At 42.5% G+C, this 15,423-nt stretch overlaps 1 protein-coding gene across 1 annotated transcript in view; it reads left to right on the top strand.

Moving 5' to 3' along the window:
• Positions 1-15,423, top strand: part of Lancl3 (LanC like 3) — a 105,585-nt gene that overhangs the window by 67,581 nt on the left and 22,581 nt on the right. The gene's annotated exons all lie outside the window — the stretch shown is intronic.

Here is a 15,423-nt window from a genome sequence, read left to right on the forward strand (position 1 = left end):
GTCAGAGTACTCTCCACAGGCAAGCTCTCCTCTTGCAGGGAAAGTGCACAGAGGCCTCTCATTCTGATCTGCCTCCTGGCTGAAGATGTAGGCCCAAAATGGGGCCCGACCCAGAAGATGTGTCACCTCTGCAGTTTGCACACTCACCTGCACCAGATAGACTCCGAGGGACCCTGGACACAATATGTCTCTCTCACCTGCTCTGGCAGACAGAGCCCTCCCAGGTGGCAACCTTTCCTCTAGCGAGGAAGGTGCCTAGATGTCTGGAGCCCGAAACAGGGTCTGTCCCAGAATCTAGATTGCTTCTGTCTGTCCCAAATCTGTGTAGCTTCTGTAGTCCACACTCTCAGCAGTGCAGACTGGAGCCTGGGTGAACCGGAGCAAAGATGTTTCCCTTACCAGCTTGGGCAGTGAGAGTGCTCCTGGGCGGACACTTCTCCTCTGCTGGGGATGGTGCCTGGATGTCTGGAGCCAGAAACACGTCCCAGAAACTGTGTCTCTTCTGCAGTCTGCCCTCTCCATGGCAACAACCGGAGCCTGTGTGCACCAGAGCAAAGATGGCTCCCTTACCAGCTCAGGCAATGAGAGTGCTCCAGGGTGGCCACCTCTCCTCTGGTGGGAATGGTGCCCAGATGTCTGGAGCCAGAAACAGGGCCCTCTACCTGGCAATGACCAGAGCCTGGTTGCACTGGAGCAAAGATGGCTCCCTTCAAGTTTGCTTTCTTATACACCCGAGGACCACCTGCCCAGGAAGGCACTACCTACAATGGGCTGGGTCCTTCCACATCAATCATCAATTAAAATTAAGCCCAACAGGCTTGCTTGTAGGCCAATCTGTTTGAGGCATTTTCTCAATTGAGGTTCCTTCTCAGATGACTTGAGACTGTTTCCAGTTAGTTGACAACGACATAACCAACACACTTTCTTTGGCACATGCTCCCATAACCATGTTCTGCCTTACTATGAGTCCAAAAATCAATGGAGTTGAGGACTACAGACTGAAAGTTCTGCATTTATGAGCCCAAATAAATCTTTTCCAAAACATATGTTGTTTTTGCTAGGTATTTTGTCACAGTGACACAAAGTTCAACTTAGCCAATTATAGTCAGTTATTTTAGGGATCTTGGATGACTGAAGAATCCAGATATTCAAGCAACTGATGCAAAAAGAAAAAGAATTGTAGAGATGGGGAGATGGTTCAGCATGTAAAGCCACATGCTGCCAACCATACCTAATGAGTTTGATCCTGGGAGCTCGCATGGTAGGAGGGAAGTGACTCCTATAAACTGTTTTCTTATTACACCCAAAGTAAATAGTCATTCAAAAAGTATTCTAGTCCATTAAGAGTTCTACTAGAAAGGAAGTACATAACAGTATAGGTATCTTGATGAAATAAAATGTTCAGTACATGACTTTATGCCTACTCTAAGAAGTTAAGTAACTGCAACATACCATTACATCCACATTCTAAAACCAATCTTATAAATACAGGGTTGTCAATATTTGTCATAAAGTATTGAATCACAAATTTGCAAAATAGTGTAGCTGAGGTCATATCAACGATCACCTTTCTATAATTGTTTGCTGTTGGTTCTCATTCAGATGAGTAAACTCAGATCCAGAGAGGTTGTTTGGTTTGTTTAGTTACGTAGGTAGTAACAAAATATTTTTTTCTAGAAAGCAGATGAACCTGAGAGGTTATTGTGAAAGAGGAAAGGAATGACATTTTGGGAAAAGAGTGGCAGTGCAGTCTCTGGTTATGAGGAAATAGAGTAAATATGGATATGAAGGACCATAATGACTTATATGTCGCAACAACTTAGGGCTGTTGGCATCCCATAAGTATGGCTTGGGTGAGAGAGAAGGTATGGGGAATGGGCAGCAGCAGGGTTACGTTGTGAGAAGTCCTCTGAAGCTTATGCTGCTGAATAGTGGGAGGTGACTCACTGTTGGACACCAGAGTCCACATTTTGGTAGTTTCCATGGTGGTTTTCATGTGTTTTGTGCAAGGAACCACAGAGCATGTGTCTTTGGTAGGCTCTTAAAAAGTTGGTGAGCTAAGCTTTCTCTTTTTTTTCTTTTTTTTATTAGATATTTTCTTCATTTACATTTCAAATGCTATCCTGAAAGTCCCCTATACCCCCCCCCGCCCTGGTCCCCAACCCACCCACTCCCACTTCCTGGATCTGATATTCCCCTGTACTGGGGCATATGACTTTTGCAAGTCCAAGGGAGCTAGGCTTTCTCATAATCCCTTTTTGGCAAGTGAGAAAACAGAAGCCTAAAAGATGTGTTAATTTGAATTCTTGCTGCCATTGCATGATCCGCCCAACCGAACCTCAAAATTTCATTCTGGCTCTTCACTTTGGGGGTTTCAGCACATAGAGGCTGGCTCTGTTGATTCTGGAACTGTGGTAGAGGAGAAGAACAAGGCAAAACAAAGCTCTTCTCTTTAAACACTGGCTTACCTTTAAGCAGAGGCAGGTGGAGAGAGGGAGGAACCCATATTATATTTCTAATCTCCCTAACACTGTATCATGTGCCCATCAGATACTTGAAAAGATGGGCCATGGTTTAAAAATACTACAATGACATATTCATTTAACAGTGGCTTATGTGAAGGATCTGGCATGCAGTGGCCAACTGAACATTTGTGCTTAATGATGTTATGGTTTGAGTCTAAAAGGTTCTCTACAGGGCTATGTTGAAGTTTGGGCCCCTAGCTAGTTATCAGTGCTCAAAAGTTTAGGGATTTGGGCTGAGTTGGAGAAAGTTGATTACTGAGAGGTATGGTGCCAGCTTGAGTTTAGCTTGGCTCCATTTGAGCATGGCTGGAGTGGTTTCTTAGTGACTACATTGTTAGATATTCGACAGTACCTTTTTAGGAAGGCCCATTTGAGGACTCTCCCCAACTCCCTTTTAAGGCAGTCTTTCAAATGACTGTTCTTTCAGACTCTTGAGCCTGCAGTGGGTGAGATTAGACCAATTCATGAAGTGTCCTTATGATGTCTTTGTTGTTTCTCTGAGGCAAAGTACTTGGCTTATTTAAAACCTTTTTTATTATATCTTATTCCCTTCTGTTTGAAGGGGCCAGGTGGAAGTATGTGATTGCCAAAGCATGTGGTGACCAGAGGGCAACTTGGGAGAGTCAGCTCTCTTCCTTCCAATACGTAGGGGAATCAAACTCAGGTTGTCAGGCTTGATGTCAAGTGCATCCCCTTCACCCCATAAGTACTAACCTGGGATCCTACCAGTTCTAAAGGCTTCTGAAAAACCTGATCGTGTTTTTTTCATAGCAACCATTCCCACTTCTCTGGTATCAGTATGTCAAAATATCTGACCATATATCTTATAAGGAAAAGATATTTATTTAGACTCATTGTTTCAGATTTTAATGTATGGTTGAGCAGCTAGCTTCCATGTTACCTGAGTAGAGCCTGGGAGGAGCATACAGAAAGCATAGAGATAGAGTTGCCTAGGAGAAGAAACAGCCCCTAAGTACAAGTGCTCCCCCCTCTCCCTGACCTATTTCTTCTATGCAAGCCTCACTTACCAATTTTCCCAGGGCTTCCAAAATAGAAACACCAGCCCTTTAATATAAAAGCTGCTTTAAGGGATATCTCATAGGTAGGTAGGTAAATAAATAAATATGTAATCTTCCCAAATCCACTCTACTACCATGTAGTAACTACCTATGTTTAGAATACTGGGCTTGGTCTAATTCTGATCTCCATGTTTATGTTTTTGTCTTTGTTTTGTTTTGGGTTTTGTTGAGTGCCTTAGTTAGGGTTTCCATTGCTATAAAGATACACCATGACTGTGGCAACTCTTATAAACATTAAATTAAAACGTTTAATTGGGGCTGGCTTACAGGTTTGAAAGTTTAGTCCATTATCATCAAGGCAGGAGCACAGCAGTGTCTAGGCAGGCATGGTGTAGGAGGAGCTCGAGTTCTACATCTTTATCTGAAGGCTGCTAGGAGAAGAATGACTTCCAGGCAGCTAAGAGAAGGCTTTCTAGAAGCCCACCCCACAGTGACACACTTCCTTCAACAACATCACACCTTCACCAACAAGACCACACCCTCTAATAGTACCACTCCTTGGGCCAGGCATATTCAAATCACCACATTCCACTTCCTGGCCACTTCCATAGGCTTGCTCAAACACATGAATGTAAACATAGCATAACATAAAATACATTTAGTCTGACTTCAAAAGTTCCATAGTCTGTAGCAGCTCTCCAATGTTAAAAATTCAAATTTCAAAGTCTCTTCTGATATTCATGCAATCTCTAAACTGTAATCCTTTAAGAAATCAAAATTAAAGGAAGATCACATACCTCCAACATCATGCAGGTTATCTATTACCATTCGGAAACATCATAGGGAGACATACTGAACCAAAGCAAGACAGAAAAGCATCTGGGAAAACTACAAACTCCATGTCTTTAGATACAATGTCAAATCTCTCTTCAGATCCCCAACTCCTTTCATCTTTGTTGACTGCAATAAATTCTTTCTCTTGGGCTGTTTCTACTCCCTGTTAGCAGCTTTCCTTGGTATCCCATGGCAGGTATCCCATGGCTCTGAGATATCTAACAGTATCCAAGGTAGCTTCAACTTTACAGCTTCTTGTTCCAATAGCTGGGATCTACACATGATCTTCTGGGCTTCTCCAAAGGTCTTGGGTTACTTCCCCAGTTTTGCCCTGTGTAGCACCCTAGAATCTGACTGACTCCACTACACTGCTGCTGCTGTTCTTGGTGAGCATCCCATGGTACTGGCATCTCCAATACACTGGAGTCTTCCCCTGAAACTAGGCTTCACCAATAGCCTCTCATAGGTTCCCTTCATGGAGCCAAGCCTCAAATCCTTTGCATGACCTCTTCAGTCCTGAGCTGTCAACTACAACCGAGGCTACACCTTCAGCAATGTACTTCCCTGGCCTTTCACAGTGCCAAGCCTCAGCTGCTCTCCATGTCCGCTTCATGCCTTCAAAACCATTACTGCCTGGGTGACTCTTACACAGTGTCAAGTATAGCTGCATCGTGAGATACAACCTGGGCTATCTCTGGAACACACCTTCTTTGTGCTTTCAGAAAACACTTCACTTCTCAGTGAAGCATGTTTCTTCTTAATCACTGCTCATTTCTTAGCTCCAGCTAACCAGCATCAATTGTCCCAGTAGTCCCTTCTATTCTTGACTCTAAAGCCAGAGCCGTATGGGTATGGCTGAAACTGTTTCTGTTGCTTGCTGGGGCTGGAGCATGGCCCCTTTATTCTTTTCCATTATCACCAACTTTCTGTTTTCCAATTCCTTCACTGCCTAAGCTTGGCTGTCCTGGAACTTATTCTACAGACTAACCTTGAACTCAGAGGTATGCATGCCTCTGTTTCCTGAGTTCTGGGATTAAAGGTATGTATCACCACACCTGGATCTAAGCCTTTCTTTTTACCTTAGTCTCAGGTAGTTCAGACAAGGGCAAAAAGCAGCAACATTCTTGACCAAAACATCATAAGAACAGTCTTTCAATCATATCCTAAAATTCTTCTCCATGGAAACCTCTTGGGCCAAGTCTGCACAGTTCAAATCATCCTCAGCACTAATGTTCTCCATATTCCTACTAGGATGGTATATTATACCTCACTTAAAGCTCACAGGTTATACCTCACTCACAGGTTTCCAAATCCAAAGTCCCCAAATCCACATTCCTTCAAATACAGACACAGTAAGGGCTATCACAGCAATGCCCCAGTCCTGGTACCAACTTGTGTCTTAGTTAGGGTTTCCATTGCTGTGAACAGACACCATGACCATGGCAACTCCTATAAAGGAAAACATTTAATTAGGGAAGTCTCATAGGTTCACAGGTTCAGTCCATTATCATCAAGGTGGGAGCATGGCGGCATTCAGGCAGGCATGGTGCAGGAGGAGCTGAGAGTTCTACATCTTCATCCAAAGGAAGCCAGGAGCAGATTGGCTTCCATGTGACTAGGAGGAATGTCTCAAAGCCCACCCCCACAGTAATACACTTCCTCTAACAAGGCCACACTTCGGGCCAAGCATATTTAAACCACCACAGTTAAGTTTTTTTAAGGCTATAGAAGAGGTTTTCCTTAACTTAATGCATAGCCACGGCCATCCTTGACTCCTGATCTTGTTGTCACAGCTTCAGAAGTGTTGAGGTTATAGGTCTGTGTTAACAGGCCTAGCTTTACCTCCATATTTTTTTGTATCATTAAGCTGTCTTATTCATTATATTAAAAGTCCAAACTTCTCTGATACCTTAGAGAATGATAAGGGACCTTAGGTGGTCATCTACTACAAAATTACTCAGAGAATGCTTCCTTATCAACAGCACCACCATCATCCAGAATATTATTATAAATAGAGAATCTCGCGTCTCATTCCATAGCTACTGATTCAGTCACTGTGGTTTAGCAAACTTATACAGATTTTCTTTCAACGTTTTATTGGTTCTTGGCGAATTTTCCATCATACATCCCAATCTCATTCACCTCCCTGTCCCTCCATTCACATTCTCAACCCTTGCATCCTGCCCTCCAAAAGAAAACAAAAACCACAACAAACCAACAACAACAACAAAATACCATCATGCTATGGAAACTGTGTCTTGGTGTGCCACACAGTATATCCTTTTGCACCAAACATCTTTACTGCCATTTTTAGGCAAAAATTTAAATGTATTTAATTAAAGTAGAGTTATATCACTACCCATCCCTTTCCTTTCTCAACCATATACTAAAATTCCTCATTTCTCTCTCTCTCTCTCTCTCTCTCTCTCTCTCTCTCTCTCTCTCCATATATATATATCATATATATATATATATATATGATATATATATATATATATATACAGATCAAAGATATCTATTTGAATGTAGATATGCTACATATCTATATACATATACACATATATGTATATGTAGCAATATTAATGGGCATATTAAGGTGGAAGGGAAAATTTTTCAAAAGGTTCTCACCCTTAGATAAAGAACTGTAGGCAACTAATAACTGCAAAGGAAAATAATCAGCCTTTTCTGAGGATGATCCACCTTAGTAGTTGTCCAATGCAGAGTAGTCATTCTTGAAGTCATACACACAGTGACAACAAAATGGACTCAACAGATTGTATTCATATATATGTAGGAACTTTTGATTCCTGCCTGTTTTTGACCACTTCATACATGTATGAAATGCACTCAGATCAGGCTCTCCCTCACTCAGCTCCTCTTCTTTCCTGAAAATCTCTTTCCAACATTCACTTTTGGTGTGTTTTGTGCCCTGCAGAATTTTATTCAGGCTGTGTGTGTAGCAATATGTTTGCAACTATTCTGTAGAGCCTGGTAGGCTCATGACTGAAAACACAGCTGACTATTATGGCGTCTTCTTTCCCGGAGTCTGTCATGTTCCAATAATTAATCAATATAATAGTAAGGCCCCTGAACATTTTTCCCAATAGTGTTGGGCAATCCTAACTTATGGAAGTCCAGTAGTCACAAAAAAATTTGGAAATACTTATATAGTGGACAGATTGTAACTTTACTCCTGTATTTTACAAAAGAAGATACCAAAGTCTGATGACTTAACCATGAATATGGTGCCAGAATTGGTTATCAAGCCCAAGATTTCCTGATTCCTACTCCAGTGTACTATCTGCTGTTTTTTTTAAAGATTTGTTTATTTATGCATTGAGTATTCTACTTGTATGTGTGCCTTCGTGATAGAGAACATTCTACAGAAGAGGACATCAGACCCCATTACAGATGGTCATGAGCCACCATGTGGGTCCTGGGAATTGAACTCAGGACCTTTATAAGAGCAGTCAGTGCTTTTAACCTCTTGAGCCATCTCTCCAGCCTCTGCCTGCTGTGTTTTGTTTATTAACCCCAACAAGTGGTATGCTGCTAGCAGACTGGGGGACACTGGATAGTGTTTGGAGGACCTCTAGTTGGACCCAGCATATCCATTTATGTTTATGTCAGTGTCTCTTTTCTATTCATGTTTGTCTCACACTAAAAGCTGTTTCTCCATACCTATGCAACCTATTGCTTATCTTCCATTTAACATTTCTTCTTTTCCTCCTCTTCTTTTTCATCTTATCTTTATATGTTTTGCAGTAATGGAAATACTTTCCAATATTAACCTTTTATAATCATTTGGAGAACTTAAACAATATACATATGCTGGAGTGCCCTACCCAGGGACTATGATGCTGTTAGTTTGGCCTTAAGTCAGGGCACAAAGAATTTAAAAGGCCAGGGAGTGGTGACACGTGCCCTGAATCACAGCACTAGGGACACAAAGGCAGGCAGATCTCTGCATTCAAGGCTGGCCTGGTCTACAGAGTGAGTTCCAGTGCACTCAGAGCTACATAGAAAAACCTGGTGTCAAACCAAAACCAAAACCAAACCGAACCAAACCAAAATCAAAAATTAAAAACAAAACAAAACAAAACAAAATTTCAAATTTCCCCCAGAGAAGGCACTGTACAACCACATACTAACAATCACCTCTGTGTACGAGCCTTGAGATGATCTGAGGACATAGGTGTGGTAAGTGTCTTGATCCCCTTTTCCTTCAGACTCTGAGTCACCTAGTGACACTGGATCCTGACTGGATGACCAGTGCCTCTGAGTCATTAAAGTCAGCTGTCCACAAAAATGAAGTCAAACCTGTTTTTCTTTTCTGGCTTCTAGTGTTTTGTTGGTTCTTGTTTCTTGGCAGGAGAAAGGAATAGAGACAACAGTGAAATGGTATTGGACCAAATGTTTACAACTGGAATTCCCTGCTGAGCTCCTTTAATGACTGGAGAATAATCAGTGCTCTAGCAACCTGCCTCTCATTCCTCATTGCCCAGCATAATAATAGTCAGGGAGCATCAGGCAAACCAGATGGAAGGAACTTGCTCATTCTGCAGCAGCACACATGCCCCATTTGGAGGCTAATTAAGAAAATAACAAACCTGGCCACATTGGCTAAGAGAGCTCCCTACCGGGGTTTGTAAACTTGCCCCTCCTTTTTCCCCCTGCCTGCAGCATATTGATAGACTATGCTCCATTATTGCTTCCTCTTTCTGGGTAATCTAATGATTGTATAACATTATGCTTGGCACTCTCCCTTGCTGCCCTTACTGGTCTTTTAAACTTCCTATAGTTCCTTTATTCTAGTTTCTCGCTTTTCTTAAGAGAAATCCTCTTCAGTAAAACTGGCCTCTGTGCTCCCACCATCCTTTGCCACTTCAGATGTGGTTCAGAGGCAACAGCACCAGACTCAGCATCATTGGGGATTGTTAGAAGTGGAAAACCCCAGCCTTACCCTAGACCTAAGAGATGTACAATCTTCATTTTTATCAAGAGCTTCAGGTTGAGTTTTGTATACATTGTTGTTCCAAGTTTCTGTCTTCTCATTACCCTATATAAATATCCACTCACTAAAGAGATTTCATGAAAGGCCTGGGTTTTCTAAGTAACTCAGAGAACCCCAAGTGGACTACCATCCTAGAGACATCAAAAGTGCAAATCTGACACGTGAATATTGTTCTTATAGAAAATCTCCTTAACATTTTAAATTGACATTGTTTAGATTGATAATTTTTAAAAGTTTACAATGGGAAATAGGATGCTATTCTATTCTTCCCTGATATCCACTGGAAACACCGACTTGTCTTGTTCTCTGCCATGTAGATAGGCTATGTTTTGATATCTATGTTACTGGTACCATACCCTGAAACAAGAGCTAAATTTTTGGAGCTGCCATGTTTCTGAGTACCAGGAAGGAGGGGTCTACATCCTAACTACTTGTGATAACCCTGGTTTTGTTTCCCTAAGAGTTGACTTTTACAAAAAGGTATACGTAGGAGCCTGGCATAGGGGCACACTCCTTTAATCCCAGCACCACAGAGGCAAAGGCAGAGGAGGCAGAGGCAGAGGCAGAGGCAGAGGCAGAGGCAGAGGNNCAGAGGCAGAGGCAGAGGCAGAGGCAGAGGCAGAGGCAGAGGCAGAGGCAGAGGCAGAGGCAGAGACAGATCTCTATGAGTTTGAGGCCAGCCTGATCTACAGAGTGAGTTCATGTCAGCCAAGACTGCATAGTGAGACTGTGTCTCAGAAACACGTAATATGTAAGTAGGAAATGAAGAATTCCATGCTGACATTCAATTTCCTGTTTCCTGGCATGCAATGTTTAAAACAAAATTCTTGTAGTACCTCTATAATAAAATCAAAACTCATCAATTTGATTGGTTTCTGCAGTAGACTATGAAGGAGCTTTATAGGGAGTTGATAAAGACCTCTATGCACTATCTTTGAGACCTGTTTGCAAAAACCTGACCGTTTCCTTTCATTTATACAGAAGCCAAGGATGCAGTAGTTACAGTTGTGGGGGTGAGGGTCTGGAGCAATGGCTCGGCAGTTAAGAGAACTGACTGCCCGTCTGGAGGATCAGGCTTTGATTCCCAAACCCACATGGTAGCTTACAAGTGTCCAGTCCCAGCAGATCTAATCCTGATCCTGGCCTCCTGGGGCACTGCTTACACATGGCACATTGTAGATACATATTCAGGCACACACACTCATGCAAATAAAATTTTAAAAAATAAAATATTTTTAAAAGTGTTCCTAAATTTTGTGAAATTCTACTTATGCAATTTAAATAGACACTGTCATCGGACCCTCATCTAGTTACAGGGACTTTTAGGAATTCACGGATAATATCGTTCTCCAAAGTGTGTGCTTCTTAAGCCTTAATGTGAGTGCCTGCTACTTGGTGTTCTTGTTAAAAATCAGTTTCTGATAGTGTGGATTTTGGACTGGAGCCTGGGAATCTGCATTTCTAAAGGTTCTTAGATGATGGCACGACTTCTGATCTGTGGACCATACATTGAGGAGCAGATACATCTGAGATCTCAGATGTTTAAAGTGGCCCTTTGACAGTGTCCAAGGACAAAGCGAGGCTGACATCTCTCCTATGTGTGTCTTGGATTCCGGCGTCGTTCTTGTTTTGTCTGAGGAGATTTAGACTGGTTGGCAGCAGAGTTGATATGTTTACTTGGAGGATGAAGATTAAAATGAATTAAATTGATGAATTAAATGATGAATTAAAAAAAAAAGGGTTTGCCTTATGTCCATGCTGTTCTAGTTAGGGTTGCTGGGGGAGGGAGAGACAACACACCCGAGGCTTTTTAAAGGAACCCAAGCTGTGAAGATGGATGAGAGCACATGTGTGCTGTTTGAAACTTGGCAGGATGCCCTGAAGGGGATTTCCTTAAACTGTTAGAAATTATGAGCTATGGGCACCAGCCACCATTCTGTAAGTTACTCTGTACATCATTGTTTCTGCTGGGGAACCTGCCCCAGCCTCCTTTCAGTCTCACTTCCGGTGGCTTAAGCAGTCTTCGCTCTCATAGCTCCTGCCTGTTTGCACTGGGTCTCAGTTTTTTACATGGGCCCATCTCTACCACCTGACTTGCTGTCAGCAGCAGCTGTGATTGCTGACAGCTTTACTTCTTTTACAATATGCATTTCAAAGCTGCGAGAAGAGGAATCTGATAGCCTAGGATGTCTTACCACGCTGATAAAGGGAGGATTTCACTGCTGCTATCTGGAAATCCAATTACTGCTGATGGGGGATAGGCCAGTGGTATTTGATACCCAAACAAAGAGATATAGCTAGCAAAGACTGCTATTTCCTAGGGGCTGTGTGCCAGGACAGAGTCTATGGTGTAGGGCAAGCATCTTGCAGCCTAGTCCATTTGATTTGTTTCCTTAATGAAGGTCATCTCTGCACGGATGTGGTTCAGTCCTAGCCTTTAGGCAGAACCCAGAAACATACCGTTTGTTTTATTGCTCTTTCATCTCTGCATACTCAGAGGCCAGCCTAATATGAATATGTTACAGGATCAGTGAAGTGAATCACTTAAGTAATGAAACTGTTTAAAGCAAACCACCACAGACCTGCTTCTGCATCTTTGCCATGTCTTTATTTCAAGGCAGTGTAGGCAAAAGAAGTTGAAAAAAAAGGCCCAATTAATCCAAAGTACCAATACACCGTTAGGCTCTCGTGTTAAGAGTACAGGAGAAGGCATCAGGCTTGTTTTAGGAAAGAGCTGATAGACAGGCAGCTTCCTGTCACTTTCCACATTGGAAATGCTACTTCCTCATCCCAGGATGTCTGAGTGTACCCTGAGGGTGTCTCCTCAGAGGTCGAGCAAGTTTACCTTCCTGAGTGTTCCAAACAGGAAATGAAGGGATGTTTGAGATAGCAGGTGCATCGAGAGAACCAGACCCAGACCTTACCCTTAAGACTCACTCCTACTTTTGTTCTGTACTGTTTGTTTGGGGGTGGGGGGCAGGAGAAGGGGCGCATTCTTTCTCAGTATTCTTCCCCACATGCAGACTTTTAAGGAGAACTATTTTCAGCTTTTATTTGCTGATCAATAAACTCAAGGGTAGGTCTTGTCTGTTCCCAGAGATAAAGAAGTGCTTGCGTAACTACTCTCTATCCAGCTGAACAAGCACTGGGGGGTCTCTTTGTTTTACATGGTGTTTCTGTGAGATAAGAAGAAACCGCCCAGACATGATGCATGACCAGGCAAGGTTTTGAAAGAATATTTTATAAATTCTTTCCCTATTTTGAACTGTGGGAGGAAGAGAATGGGGGAGGGGCACCACACCCAGGACAAGCTGATTTTCTCCCCCTGGCTGCAGAACAAAGAGGAGACTTATGAATACATGTTTAACGGAGGAGAGAATATGACAGTCTTCAGTTATGAATAGGAAAAGCAAATAGGAAAAATTGTAGTAATTTAGTAATTCAGTTGAGTGCAGCCCTGAAAATTCAGTGGCCATTTTCTACCACACACACAAAAAAATTGTCATGTGGATTCAGAATCAATACAGAGAAGATGTGTAGATAGGCAAGAAGCAAGATTTGTTATTAGCAAAATAGGATGGATAGAACCAGGATAGAATCCATTAGGTCCAAACCCTCCAAGGATCTTATGAGGATGGAAGGGCTGACTTTAGATTAATGATGCAATGACTTGTTTTCAATGCATCTCCTCCATGTCCTCCTCCTAGTCCTCTACCTCTATCCCCTCCCATATCCACTCCTCCTCTGTTTCCCTTCAGAAAGGGGCAGACATCCCAGAGATATCACCTGAGCATAGTATAACAAGTTGCAGGAGGACTAGGGTCTCAGGAGTTCTGGAAGAATAACAAACTATTACAAACCATAACATACATGCAGAGGACCTAGCAAAGATCTATATCGGCTCTGTGATTACTGCTTTAGTCTCTGTGAACTCTTATGAGCACCAATTAGTTGATATCTGTGAGTTAGAGGCCAGACTGGTCTACAGAGCCAGTGCTAGAACAGCCAGGAATGCACAGAAGAAACCCTGTCTTGAACGCTGCCAACCCCGCAAGAGGAAATATGATACAATCTTTAAAAATAAGATTCAGTATAAAATCAGTTGCTCCAACTAAAGAGCAGACAATGTTTTCATATGGCAGATGAATAGGGGTGGGCTACATCTTACATATGTTTAGAGTTGGAAAATCATTTAGGAGAAATATGCTTAAGGCTAAGGAAAGACCTGAGTGTGAGTGGATGTGGCCATGGAGATCCATAGGAAGATGGGGTTTTCATCAGTAGGGATAAAAGAGGGGTGGCATCAAGAGACAAAGACAGGCAGCCAATAAAAGGAAAATTGACGTTGAAAGCCATGATGTAATTGCTTCTGAAAAAGTGGAACTGAGGATGGAGTAAAATCTTAGCAAGGCTGAATGGCAGCAGGCCATCATCCACGTTTCTTCCCATCTTTCAGTTCATGATCTTTACTTATTGTGTCTGCCTCTTGTCTCTGTCAACAGAGAGTACATTCCCTATAGGGCAAGGTGCATCCCATGCTCTCAAGAATGTCCCCATGATATCCAGTGAAGGCCTTTCTAGAAGAGTAACTCAAAAATGTTAATTGGTAAATTAATGAATAGACCGTTTACTTTTCCCCCTTAAATATATTTTGAAATGGGGTATTAGTATCTAGGCCAGGCGAATCTTGAACTTGAGACTCTCCTGCCTCAGTGTCCCTTTGCTTGAATTATAGGATGTGTCCCATGCTCAACAACACTTTTCTCTTGAAGTAATTATTTTTCTAATTAAGTCTTTGATTTGACACACCCAGAAACTGGACTGGATTTTTCTTTCCTAATATTGGGTGAAACAGAGGAAAGTTATAGCTTCAATCATCAGTGTATTATTTGAAATATAATTGGTTTAATTACAGATATAAAGAAATGACATGTATATGCCTTAGGAGAGAGTCCAAAAATCAGTGACCTTTTTTTTTTTTGGTTTCTCTGCATAGCCCTGGCTGTCCTGGAACTCACTTTGTAGACTAGGCTGGCCTTGAACTCAGAAATCTGCCTGCCTCTGCCTCCCGAGTGCTGGGATTAAAGGCATGCACCACCACGCCCAGCTTAATCAGTGAGCTTTTTTCCTGGTCCTAGATCCATTCAATCAGGCTGAACTGTAGATACCTTTTTTCCAGGTCAACCTAACCAGTTCTTTTCTATTCACATTTGCCATTTGAGAAGCTTGGTGTCCCCAGAACAAATGACATGTCAATCATGTTCACTGTCTTAGTGCCAGCACCTACAGGAACCTTCCCTGGAGCAGAGCTTAAGAAATGATCACAGAAAGAAGGCAACGAGGGAGAAGGGGGTTAAGGCAGCAAGGACTCTCTATTTTATACTTCACGTAGAACTTGCTTATCTGTTACCAAAGCCCCCCGCTTCCCCCAACCTCAATTTTTGTGTTTGGCACCAAGAATCCAAACTGATGAGATGTCACAGTCTTTGCTTTCCCACATCTGATAGTTGAGCACAGTCCAGAACTAAGACAGCAGGAGGGCAAGAATTTCATCCTAACAGGAAGCCTGGTGCTAGGGGATGTAAACTAAAGGAAGCATCCAGTTGGACCCTGAGGGAAGGCAGGTCACAGAGCACAGTGCGAAACAGAGGAGATTTTTTTTGTTTTTTCAAGACAGGGTTTCTCTTTATAGCCCTGGCTGTCCTGGAACTCACTCTGTAGACCAGGCTGGCCTCAAACTCAGAAATCCACCTGCCTCTGCCTCCCAAGTGCTGGGATTAAAGGCGTGCGCCACCACGCCCGGCTAACAGAGGAGATTTTTAAGAAACTCTCTGATGCTTTGGAGGCTTGAGAACCTCCTCCCCAATCCTGAAACTGATTATGGACAGTTTGAACAAAACGGGAAAGACTCCAAGTCCTTGCATTTGAGCCTTTCTCTATTCAGAATCCTTCTGATGTTTACGTCATTTTGGTCTTGCACAAGTGGACTTTGCTTTTATTCTGGGAGTGCAAGTGGCCGCTCTGGATTTGT

This window comes from Mus pahari, chromosome X, assembly GCF_900095145.1.
Source record: "Mus pahari chromosome X, PAHARI_EIJ_v1.1, whole genome shotgun sequence".
Classification (NCBI taxonomy): domain Eukaryota; kingdom Metazoa; phylum Chordata; class Mammalia; order Rodentia; family Muridae; genus Mus; species Mus pahari.